This window comes from Aptenodytes patagonicus, chromosome 20 (assembly GCF_965638725.1).
Source record: "Aptenodytes patagonicus chromosome 20, bAptPat1.pri.cur, whole genome shotgun sequence".
Taxonomy (NCBI): domain Eukaryota; kingdom Metazoa; phylum Chordata; class Aves; order Sphenisciformes; family Spheniscidae; genus Aptenodytes; species Aptenodytes patagonicus.
Genome location: NC_134968.1, coordinates 9,162,624 through 9,175,699, shown reverse-complemented (window position 1 = coordinate 9,175,699; position 13,076 = coordinate 9,162,624).

The window sequence follows — 13,076 nt, the reverse complement described above, 5'->3', positions numbered from 1 at the left end:
TTAACCTGAAAGTGAAAATGTTAAGATGTTTTAATCCTAACCCTAATCTTCTGTGCTGGTACTGAGTTTATGACAAGGACACCAGGGTCTTGACTCAGCTGCTCACATGCAAACCTCTAGTGACATTACCAATGCCCCGGGCTGCCACTCCATGCACCCCCAGAAGGGTACAGGTCTCCTCCACATGAAACCTGCCCCACCCACGTGTTTGCGGTCACTGGAGTTTAAGATGTTTTTCAGGTTGGTTAGCCAGGACATTTCTACTTTAAGATGCTAAATTGCCCTGCAAGCATTTTGGAGCACAAATTATAGGTCAGATGAATCGCCCTAAGGCACATTTGGAGAATCAAATCAAGCCCTTGGAAACTTCCCTTAGGGTGAGCATGTTCCAATGAAATCATATTTTTTATCTACGCTGGGAAGATTTCAAGGAGGTTGAGAGATTCAGCAGCAAATTGAGGCATAGAGTTTGCATGCTCACAGGAACTTCTTGCTATGATGACTTTGCTAAATGTGTGAGCCAAAGCTCTTCAGGTCAAAGCAGACCCATGTCCAGTTGGCTCATCACTTCACCCTCATCTTTCTGACGCGAGAACAGACCTAGCTCCTAGGGATGATGGGGATTTGCTGATGTCTTCCAGCATCTCTGATTGACAGATGCATACCCAGAACTTTATTTTTGGCCTAGGTAGCTGCATTGGGCTTACATGGTTCTAGGCAACCAGCTCCAATTGGCCCTACTTGAGCAGTGGCATTGGAGCAGATGATCTCCAGAGGTACCTCCAACCTGAACTAGTCTGTGACTAGTCTGTGACTGCAGCAACTGCCTTGGGGGAGAGGGGGGCGGGGAGGATGAGCACCTTGCAGATGTTTCCTTTCTGCTTCACTGTGATTGTTCAGGCCGTGTGCGTGGGGGAGGAAAACCACGTAAGTGAGGAAGTGCTCTGCTCAGCAGCTTGCAAGCAGTGCTTCCTGAAAGGGAATGGCCTTGTTTGTCTCTGGTTTTGCTTTGAGCAAAACACTCCTCATAGAGCCCTGTCAAGTTCGGGGTTTTTTTCAATTGTGTGGTGCACAATCAACAAACCCACAGAATGGAAAGATACGGTTAAGAGGCCAAGGTGTGACTTTTCTTCTGCTTCTGTCCCTAGCAATGACTGCACAGTTTCACTGGCTACCTGTTTCCCAGTGTCCTGTTCCTGCTTCACTGGCCTCATAAAATTTTTCCTTCAATGCAGGCAGAACCTCTCCTGCTTCAGTTCTGAAATCTTGAGATTTACTCCCAAAAAAGAGTTTCCAAAAATCATTTTTAGGTCAATATCAGAGAAAATTACTGAGGCGCTCATGTGTTAAGCATGGGTTTACATCTTCATTACAAAATCCCATCATGACAATGATTACTGAGGATATCTTAGTTTGTAAATAGACCTCAGTCATTGTGAAATTTTAAAAGTTCCCCTATCTTTCAGTAGGTGCAATGAAATTTTAAAGAATTCCATCAATAGTGACCACTTATAATCGCTTCCTCTTTAGGTTTTTGCATTGTGTTCCACCTGTTGTGGTTTAACCCAGCAGGCAGCTAAACACCACACAGCCGTTTGCTCACTCCCCCCGCCCCCGCCCAGTGGAATGGGGGAGAGAGAATCAGGAAAAAAAAAGTAAAATTTGTGGGTTGAGATCAAGACAGTTTAATAGGACAGAAAAGGAAGAGAAAATAATAATAATGATAAAGAATATACAAAATAAATTATGAACAATGCAATTGCTCACCACCCACCGACCGAAGCCCAGCCAGTTCCCGAGCAGCCGCCACCTCCCCCGGCCAACTCCCCCCAGTTTATATACTGAGCATGATGTCATATGGTATGGAATATCCCTTTGGCCAGTTTGGGTGAGCTGTCCTGGCTGTGCCCCCTCCCAGCTTCTCGCTGGCAGGGCATGAGAAGCTGAAAAGTCCTTGACTAGTGTAAGCATTGCTTAGCAAGAACTAAAACATCAGTGTGTTATCCACATTATTCTCATCCTAAATCCAAAACACAGCACTATACCAGCTACTAGGAAGAAAATTAACCCTATCCCAGCCAAAACCAGGACACCACCTCATTAACGGTTGGCATTTATTTCATGTACGCTGTTTTTTCACGTTGGTGCAGTCATAAGGAAAAGGCTATATTTCTAAAAAAATTATGAGATGAAACCCATGAAGATCCACCTAGAGAAAGAAATGGAAAAACTTCATTAAAACAAAGAAGGATGAGATAGTGGAGGAGAAACTGCAGGGAGAATTACTTTCTCAGCTCCAAAACTTTTTCCAAAATGTTATGGAAGATGAAGGCATAACTAAAGAAATGCAGAACATTTTTGCATCTGTTACGGAGTCAGCTTCTTCACCATCAGGAGGCAATGAGAGTGAGAACTACAGCCAAGCAGTGGTCCAGACACTGGTTGCAACTAGTGATGACAGAGGATCAGATGATTCACAGGAAAAGAAAACAACACCAATGTCCACTTCGCCGTGTTAGCATTGCTCCAAAGTGGCCAACATGGCATACTCTCCACCGTCTTCCCTGCCTGCAGCAGCCGCAGAAGCAGCATTGCAACCAGAAGCAGACATGTGCCCCAGCCCATCTCCCTGCTGCCTCTTGTGGACTTTGTCCCCATGGGTAATGTTCTTGCAGGCAGGACCCTGTCCCCATATTCAAGAAGGGTGGGACAGGTGAGCAGTCCTACACACCTGGCGCCTCACGCTTCACCTTGCAATTCCCACATCCCTTTTGCCTGCACCATGCACACTCAGCTCAGTGGATCAGGGATTTCTGCAAAAGAATCAAAGAGACAAAAAAAAAAAAAAAAAATTCTGCATCTTCTGGTCTGCAGAGGTAACAGTAGCAGCTTGGAGGGTCTTTGCTGTTCTATGTTCTATGTTCTATGTTCTATGCTGTTCAGCAGCACAGCAGGAAGCAAGGAGGGACAACAAAGCATTTCCACGTGATGAAACTGGGCCAGCTCTGTGGGAAACAAGCCCTAGAGGCACAAGGGTTCCCATGGTCATGAATGGGTGTTCAAGGCCTGTGGAAGCAGAGGGGCTGTGGCTGAGACCAGAGCATCTCCTCCCTGATCTTCAGGCACTCACAGAGGAGGGGAAGGAGTACTTCTCCGCACACCGGCACTCCTGGAGCTCTGTCATGGCCACGCCAAGTACTTGCACCATTGCTTTGGGTCGTTCCTTCTTTGCCCACCACCCTCACATCTCGATCCTGCATCAGTTATCAGCTTGTGTTCTGCCTTTCCCACACTCCCCCCTAGAAATCTCCCTGCCCAATCGTGTGTGCTTGAAATTTCAGCTGGTCTCCCCATTTTGTTCTCAGCTGGTGTCAGGACAGAGGGACAGGCAGGCTCAGGTCCCTGGGGCAAGGGTTCCCGAGGCATGCAGCTCCATTTGGTATGAACTTTGCTCACCTTTGCTCTCCTTGTCAGTCCTCATGCTTGGTTTGCTAGGAATCAGGAGAACAGCGGATGGTCTTGCTGGAAGTTATTGAACAAGTGGGCATGAGTATGTGAAAGGGAAATCCTCCAAGACATCAGCCTTCAGGTAATACCTGAACACTCTTCCTTGCCATCTCCTTTCTCAGAGCAGAGCTTCCTGGCCATGGTGAGCAACAAAGCTTGCTCTCCTCCTCTTCTCTGCCCCAGTCACTTGCACCCAGTATATGATGTCCTCAGCTAAGAAAGCAGCAGATCCTCTAGTGTTACAGGTGACCCACGCACAACTCTGCTCCTCCTTTCTGAAAGCCTCACATCTCACAGCTCCCCTAATAAGCCAAAAGAAGAGGGGCAACTGGACCAGTGATTCCTTCCAGTTCCCCAAGACCAACTTCATCGCAACCCCAAGTGCTTTGTAGAGCAGAGGGCTCCCGTTTGATACAGCAGGCACTCATTACTGCCTGCAGTGGACATCCACTCTCTCTGCATTATTAATACAAAGCTGAAAAATCCTGTGCTGTTTGGCTTGGCCAAGATCTTGTCAATCCCTCCTCCTTGCTTTAGGGCTTTTCCTGCTTCAAGCACAATGTTTAGCTGCTGCAGAAAAGTGCATGTCTCCTGTAAGCCTTGTGTCATGCCTATCAGACCTAGGCAGATCTCTTGGACGCCCACGGACAACCCAAGTGCCACTAGAAATCTCGTGTACAGGACTGGGGTTTTTTAGGGTAGGAGTCACATGGCTGCCTACGTTGAAGCCAGGTTTTTTAACTCCAATTTAGTCAGAGGTATAATACATGATAAAGTTGCCTGCACGTTGCCATATGATGACATCTGAATTTAGACACTTATGCAGATCAAGCAGATATGACACACATCCTGGTAGTGACCTGGGCCTCTCCAGATTGGCATTTGTAGGCTGAGCAAGTTATCACAGCAGCCGTGAAGTGCCAGAATATTTCTGCAGGGTCTTCATCCGACCCTGGCAGTCTCTCTGTGGCATAGCTCACTTTGCTGAAGGTCATGCCCCAGCAGTTACTGCAAGCGTGGGAAAGAATGAAGCCACAGCAAGTGCCTCCAACCAACAGCTGGCAGACTGCTTTCAGAGAAACCGAAAGTTCCCTTGGTGGGTTACTTCTGGTGCACAACTGGTTTCTGAGTCCCTGCATTCAAATGACGGGAGCAGAGCAGGGAAGAAAAGAAACCGTTGTTGCTCACCATGTCCAGGAGACTCTGCTCTGACCAAGGAAATGACAAGGAACAGTGTTTAGGTATTATCCAAAAGCTGCTGTTTTGAAGTATTTCCCTCCTTAAAGAGCAGGAGCAATTTTCCCTCCTTCTCTGCTCTCACTTTTTGCACCCAGTAGATAGTGCTCTCGGCCATCCACCATTAGTCATGCTAACAGAGCAACTGGTAGCTCTGCAGGCACCTCGCAGGCTGCAGAGGAATAGAGGAATGAGAACAGTTGATGAGAACAGGGATGTGGTGCTGGGCAAGAACCAGGACACGGCACTGGAATCTCCTGTTTGCTCAGTGGTCCTTGGGACTTCTCTTTCTGTGACAAGCAGGCACACTGGGTGAGACGGCTGTCCAAGAGACAGCCTGGAAAGTCTCTTTATTATTAGAAACAGTGCATTAGCCAGATTAGGTAAAGCCAAAATACGTCCATGCAAAACGTATCCAAGCAAGTGCCCTGTCATTCAGCTGCCACCAGCTCTGGTGTGAATCTTACCTCTAAACCTTCCTGTGCCCTCTGCATACTCTCTGAGTACCCTCTCCTCACCTCCAGCTCCTGCTTCTTTCTACATGTCCCCATCCAAGCCACAACAAGTTGCAGGAGGTCTTCAGCCCTGGTCAAGCTGGCTACCCACATCACCAAGAGGACAAAGATTAATGGGAGAGATCCCAGAGACGGTGGGATCTCATCTCAGACAACTCCAAGGAGAGCACTTCTGGTCTCCTGGACATCTGGGAGTGCTGCTGGGGATCCTCTGATCTGCTTGTCTCTCCAGTGTACTCTCGATCCACACCTGAGATCTCAATCTTCACACCTTTTCTTTTCCTGTGGTTGGCTCCCAGTTTTCTTCTCGTGGTTTGTATGAGTTATCCCCCCTTCAGCCCTTTTCTGTCTCAGAAAAGGTCTGGTGGTGTAGTTAGGACATTCTCTAAAAGGAGAGGAACAACGGATCCCAGGTTTTCTGGGGCTTCACCCATACAAGAGCCATCTACCTTTGAGAAGCACGTCTCAGTCTGGCAGTTCTGGCTTCGGCATCCTCAGCAGCACAAAGTGCAAGAGAAATAGTAATGGCCCCCATCCCACCTTGTCCTCCAACAGCAGGTAGCTAAAGAGTGCAAACCCCCTGTCTGCTCTTCTTTTGTCTTTTTGGCAGATTTCTGTCCCAAGAGAGTGCTCATGTAGTCTGCATGTTCAAGAGAGCTAAACTACAGAAGTGAGGATGGGCCCCAGCCAGAGATGTGCAAGCATCAGCACTTCCCTCAAGGGAAACATCTGTGTGTCCAACAAGAGCCTCTCTTTCCATTTTGGCTTTAGGTAAAAAGCATGCCCTGATCTGTGCTGTTCAATCAGTGTTCTTCATTTTTGAGCCAGGTTCCAGATTTTGGTCATTCTGGTAAATAAGATGGGAGCAGAAGTGCTCGAGGAAATGCAGCTAAAGCATGAACTTGGGCTATACTGTCTCTCTCTAAAATGTTTTCACTGGAAAGTCTGTGGTCTCTGATCCTGCAGGATTGAGGACTGGTTGACAACTGACCAGTGAGCAACTTTCCTAGGCTGGGGCCTCCATCCACATACCTTGGAACTCCATTTAAGCTTCAGGAGCTCTATTTAGGCTCCAGGAACTCCATTTAAGCTCAGGCTTGGGCCTTGAATCCCTGTCTGACCTATGTTATAGGTGTGTTGATCTCAAGTTCCATTACAGCCATGTCCATGCTAGGCCATGGGTCCCATTGATCCTCACCCATGGACTGTCTTTGTAAAAAGCAGGTGGGGAAGCTCACTGTCCCTCCACCATCCTGTAGGACTTCATCAACTTTGAAAGAACAACAACAGCTTCCAAATTCCTGGCACGCAACGAAGGGAGCAGAGCTCCGCTGGGGTGGAAAAAACACAATGGGATTGAGTTTCGAATTCTGAACCCAGAGGCCAAGTGTGCATAGTGCTGGTTAATGCTCATTTCCTATTTCCCCTCTTTTGAGCAACATGCCAGACTTGCTTTTTTCCTTCAAGAAAGCTGGCTACCATACCTCCCAGAAAGCTGATTCACCTGAGGATAAATGGAGCATCTTAATTTATGCGGTCACCCTTTGATGGTGATATAGGTACGGACACTTGACTTGTGCTCAGGAATTTTTATTGCGATTAGGCACTAGCTAATTCCTTGCAAGCAGGAATGGTGCAAACCAGCACAATGTTCAGGAAGGACCAGCTCACTTTGCTTCAGCCCTTTAAGACCTGAAGATGCTTCTTCCTTCTTTGCTTATTTCTTCCTCGCTTTATGAAAAGGCAAAGCCTGAGTACTCAAGATCGTCCAAGTAACAGGATTAGAACTACCAGTTTTGGGTACAGATACAGCAAAATTGGGACCAGAAACTTGACACTGGGGTGAAGAAAGAGAGGTAAAAAAGCAACAAAACAAGGGCCAAGAAATAGGAAGAGGGATAATAAGGTGAGTGGTGCTGTCTGATGGTACCTGTGGGCTTGACAACCATAGCTGGAGCAGGACGATAAACCCAACTTACTCTTCTGACTACACTGTAAGAGCCAGACCTGCTTCAGTGGTGAGGAGGACTGAGGTGGGAGCAGGGCGGGTTCTTTTCCTAGCAAGCCCAGGATGGGCAGATCGAACATCCTGGTGTTGCCGCATTGGCACCTGCTCTGGCCCTTTCGGCAACAGTAGCTGCCCACCTCTTCAGAACGAAGTGTTACTTGCTGGAGTCAGTTGTGCTGTGGTCATGTCAATGCAGGAGGTGAGAGGCACCCCTTCAACTGCCTGTTGTCTCGGTGCCCATATAGCTGTAACAGCAGACTCTACAACTTCCTTTATTTTTTTGTCTGTGTGTGTTTCCCAGAAATTAGTATTACCATGCTGGAGAGAAGGTTTCACTTTCTGTTCCATTATCTGCTCTGTGCCCTCTTTCTTCATTACTTCAATATGTTTCCTTGCTTCTTCCTCTAATAGGCTCTCCAGCTCCTCTCTCTGATGTCCTTCTTCATAGTTACAGCAGAACCAGAAGGGGTACATGTGGTACAGGCCATAAAGAATGACGACAGCAGTAAGAACAAACAGCCCTGCAACCTGGAAGAGAAAATATTAAAACTAATGATGTCCCTGGAATGTTTTGCACCTGAGTGAAAGGAGTACTTTACCATATTAAAACCCTTGCATTGTTATTGAGCCACATAGTTCTTCTTATAAAATACATTCCTTGCTCCTGCCATGGCTGGATGACAACTGATGGTAAGAGATACACTCACTGAAACAAGGAATACCAGTCTCTTTCTCAAACATTATCTTATTTCCTAATAAGATAATTCCTTTTCATAAAACTTGCTTTAAGAACCAGACGCAAAACACATGCGTAAACTTCCAGAATAACCATGGAGTAAGATGTTCAAAGTTCAGGTTTTAGCCTCAGAAAGAACATGCTAATTATAAACTCGTATTGATATACATTAATTAAAAACAGAAGCAGAAAAAAAGAAAAAGGTAATGCAAATGTAGTAAACATATCGAATAAAAATCATAATTGCAACTTAACACTTCATTCTCCAGATGAAATTTTTTCCATATTGCTATACATTCCAGATTCTTCACACACACAAAATAGGTGATATTAAAATACCTAAAATCCTAGATTCCTAGGCCTCTTACCTGAGATTTTATGTAGAATTCACTAGGTAATTCTGCTGCTCTTCTTTGGTTTGCATTTTGATTGTTGTTTCCTTCATTTGTTGAAGCCACACAGTCTATGTATCTGCCATCACACAGTAGGATCACACACCAAATCAGAGGAGGTAGTAATGCCTTAAAAATTATCTCACTCTTCTGGCAGCACGAGCATTTCCCAATGCGGCGAGCGCAGGGAATGCAGGCAGGGTGGGAGGTCAAGCTCAGGAAAAATGTAATGAATGCTGGACAGAAAAAGTAGGAAGCAACATACAATTCCTTTAACAACTTCTGCTGAGGACATCTAAATTCAATCTCCATTATTTCTTCGACCACAATCAGAATTATGGAATAAAGTGATACAGACAACACATTATAATGTTTTTTCCAAAAACTCAAGAATTGCTTTTTGACAGACATTTTGTTCGGTGGTCAATACTTCACCAACTCAGAGGACTAAGGAAGTCTTCTATGCCTCTATAGCATGCAGCTCGTCTTTTTACACACTCTCTATCACCATGTCTGCAAATGATTAAACAGCAGAGAGGAAGTGAAAATTAAAACACACACAGTAATTGGGTACATATATGGCTACGATCTGACTTTGTAGATTTTGAAACTTGTGGTTTCAGATGTCACGTGCTCTGTGCAGAATCACAGAAACACGGAGTAGTTGAGGTTGGAAGGGACCTCTGGTCCAACCCCCCTGCTCAAGCAGGGCCACCTGGAGCCGGTTGCCCAGGACCTTGTCCAGACAGCTTTTGAATATCTCCAAGGATGGAGACTCCACAGCCTCCCTGGGTAACATTGTCTGTAAGTCTCAGGGACAAGTTTGGGGCTCAATGTCATTGCTATATTTTTCTGTCCACATGACATCTTCTTGGAGATGCACTTTGGTCAGCTAAGAGTCAACTGGCACAAGCTGCAACATGAGAAATTCCAATTAAATGAAGGAAAAAAATTTTGGCAGCTTTTTACCATGAGGGTGGTCAAATATTAGAAGAAGCTGAGGAAACTCCATCCTTGGAGGAGTTCAAGGCTCGAGCATCCTTATCTAACTAAACCTGCTTTGACCAGGGTGTTGGACTAGATGACCTCCAGAGGTCCCTTCCAACCTAAATTATTTTGTGTTTCCTTGTTGGTTTTTTTTTTTTCCTTGTTGCTACAGGGTAAAGAGCAGAATGTAAATAAAAATGAGAAGCCATTGCTTTTTGCCATTGCATTATTGCCATAATCAGTGTCATGCCATAAATTTTGCCAAGATTATGAGAGCTGAAACCAAGTTCCAGCTGTACTTCTACAGACTGAGACCCCAAAATAGAGAGGTATAAAATTAAACAAATTAGAGGAGGAGTGCAGATAGTGCTCAAATCTGAAAATTAAGTTTTTCAATAAAACGGGAAACTGAGTGGGATGCAATGAGAGATGCCTAGAGAAAGAAAAATAAAGTCATGGTGTGCTGATACAGTTTTAGGTGGTTAACCCAGGATGTAAAATGGGATTTGCTTATCCAGCTTGAGACGCCCTGTAGACAGGTTAGGGAAGTCTGCTCTAATGTTAATTTGGTTGTTAAAAGTCACAGTATCAATTACAAACCACGAATATTCCTGACCTCTGAACTCAGACTAATAATAAGCAGCTATTTTGCCTGGAGGTAAAGGATGTACAATATAGCAATATGTGAGGAAGTGTTCTAAAACCGCCGTGTAAGATTAGTTATCAGATGGAAGATCTCTGCACTAGCTGAAGGTATAAAAAGTCAAGGCCGTTTCTGACGAAAGCTCCCATAATTGCTTTCAGGTTTTGATTATAGGTGCTTTGAACACTGTCTGCACCATGTTTTACACCGCCACTTTTGCTCTCTGGTCATCTATGCCATGCAATAACTAACTTGCAACTAGGCTCTGAACTGTGTCCGTTTCGTGCCCCAAGGATGGGCGCAGGCTGCACCAAATCTGGCTTTCTTCTCCCAGTGCAATCACTACAGGGTGCTCCTGCAGACCTGGACTCTCATGTCCCATCTGTGACACACACGTGCACGATCTGCGGCTCCAGGCTATGCAAGATCTGCAGCAAAGGTGTGTCTCCACTTATGTACACTAAACCTCTCAGCAGGGTGACACAACAAAGCCCCCTCTCCTTCTCAATAACCAGCCTCCTGCCTTCATCTTGGAGGTCCAAATGGGCAGCTGCGGGACTCAGAGGAGCAAAGTGTTGCACATAAAAAAAGCTAGGCTTGATATGCTGGCAACCAAGGGTAGGTCCCTGGGCACCAGACAGCTCATTACAGTGTCCCTTGTAGAGGCATCTTGGTCGGCAGAGGGTCTGTGGGAAGCAAGTTTTAAAGGATTTGTTCAGAAGTGGGAGGTTGATGTTGCTCCTCTGTCTTTGAGTGAACCCCCTGAACAGAGCTGGGAGAGCTGATTTACTCCTGGCTTGCAGGGCCATGTGTCCTGGGAGGGAGCTATCGTTCCTTGCACCCGGTGATCCGAGGGTTTCCCTCCCCGCTGGCATCACCATGGCAGATGTGTCCTGGAGAAGTGCTGAGCAGAAGATGGCTGAGTCCATCTTCCCATACTCAGGTCCAAGGGGTGGCCATGCCTGGCCCTCTATACCCCACACCCATGCTCAAGTAGGGCCACACAGAGCCGGTTGCCCAGGACCTTGTCCAGATGGCTTTTGAATATCTCTAAGGATAGAGACTCCACAACCTCCCTGGGCAATCTGTGTCAGTGCTTGTCACCCTCACAGTGAAAAAGTGTTTCCTGATGATCAGAGGAACCATCCTGTGTTTCAGCTGGTGTCCATTGCCTCTTGTCCTGTCACCAGCACCACTGAGAAGAGCCTGGCTCCATCCTCTTTGCACCCTCCCATCAGGTATTTATACACATTGATAAGATCCACCCTGAGCCATCTCCTCTCCAGGCTGAACAGTCACAATTCTCGCAACCTTTCCTCATGTGAGAGATGCTCCAGTCCCTTCATCATCTTCGTGGTCCTTCTCTGGACTCTCTCCAGTATGTCCATGTCTCTTTCGTACTGGGAAGCATACAAGAGAGACATGTCCTGGCATTTTTGCCTGTCTTCCTATTCACAGGAATGGACTGTTGTTGAGCTTGGAGGTGGTGATCCTTGAATATTAACCATCTTTCTTGGGCCCCTCATCCCTCCAGGGCCTTATCCCACAGGACTCTTCCAAGCAGATCTTTGAGGAGGCCAAAGTCTGCTCTCCTGAAGTCCAGGGCTGTGAGCTTGCTCTTTAGCTTACTCCCTCCCCTCAGGATCCTGAATGCCACCATCTCACAGTCACTGCAGTCAAGGCTGCCTTTGACCTTCACATTTCCTGCAAGGTCCTTGTGGTTGGAGAGTAGGAGGTCCAGCAGAGCCCCTCTCCTCGTTGGCTCCTCTATCACTTGGAGGAGGCAGTTATCAACAATACACTCCATGAACCTCCTGGATTGCTTATGTCCTGCCATGTTGTCCCTCCAGCAGGTATCGGGGTTGTTGAAGCCCCCCACAAGGACTAGGATCTGAGAAAGTGAAGCTACTCCTGTCTGTCTGTGAAGGGCCTCATCCACTTGTTCTTCCTGGTCAGATGGCCTGTAGCAGACTTCCACTCTAATGTCACCTATCTCTCTCCTCTCTTTCATCCTAACCCATGAGCTCTCCATTGGCTCCTCACCTACCCCCAGGTGAGCTCTGTGCACTCCAGCTGCTCTCTCACATAACGGGCAACTCCCCCTCCTTGTCTTCCCAGCCTGTCCTTCCTAAAGACCCTGTGTGCCTCCATTGCAACACTCCAGTCATGGGAGCCATCCCACCACGTCTTCTTGATCCCAACAAGATCATAGCCCTGAAACTGCACCCAGGTCTCTAAATCATCATGTTTATTCCCCATATGGCCTGTATTAGTGGACAGGCACTTCACAGAAGCACCTCAGCACGTTGACTGCCTAGAAAGGGGCTGGGGAACTTCTCCATAATGATGCCTTGTAGACACTTCCTTGTTGAAATGCAAGTGCTGGAGGTGACCGTGCTTAAGCCCCATTTTGCTGAGTTTGTGTTCCATTTCTGTCACATCACCCCATGGCCTTTGCTCATCAACCCTGTCTCACTCCCTCACAGGACTGCCAGATAGTCTCGCCTTCCCCCATCATTCTCCGTTTAGAGGCCTCCTTACGAGGTCAGCCGTCCCATTGGCAAAAGCAGCTTTGCCCTGCTTGGTGAGGTTGGTCCCATCTCTCCCCAGTGGAGTACAATCTGCAAATAGGGTCCATTGGTCATAGGTCCCAAAACCCTGTTGCTAAAACCAGCTTCACAGCCAATTATTGACCTATAGTATCAGTACCCTCCTCCTCATACCCTTTCAGACCTCAACAGCAGGATTGAGGAGAACACCACCTGGTCCCCCTTGCCCTTGACTACCACACCCAGAGCTCTGTAGTCACTTTTGACCATGCCCGGGTTTCCCCTGGCAGAATCACCTGCATCCACATGGAAGAACAGCTGGGAGTAGCAGTCAGAAAAGGGTAAAGAAGAGTTGGGGACAAGGGGCAGGAGGGCTTTGCAGGGAGGATGCTGCCTCCAAGGGACAGGCAAACACGGCTCGTGCTCCGGTGTCTGAGCGCACAGAAATGAAAGCGGGGACTCTGCAGGTGCAGCGTCCACAGTGGGGGCTGAGGCGGGGCCCC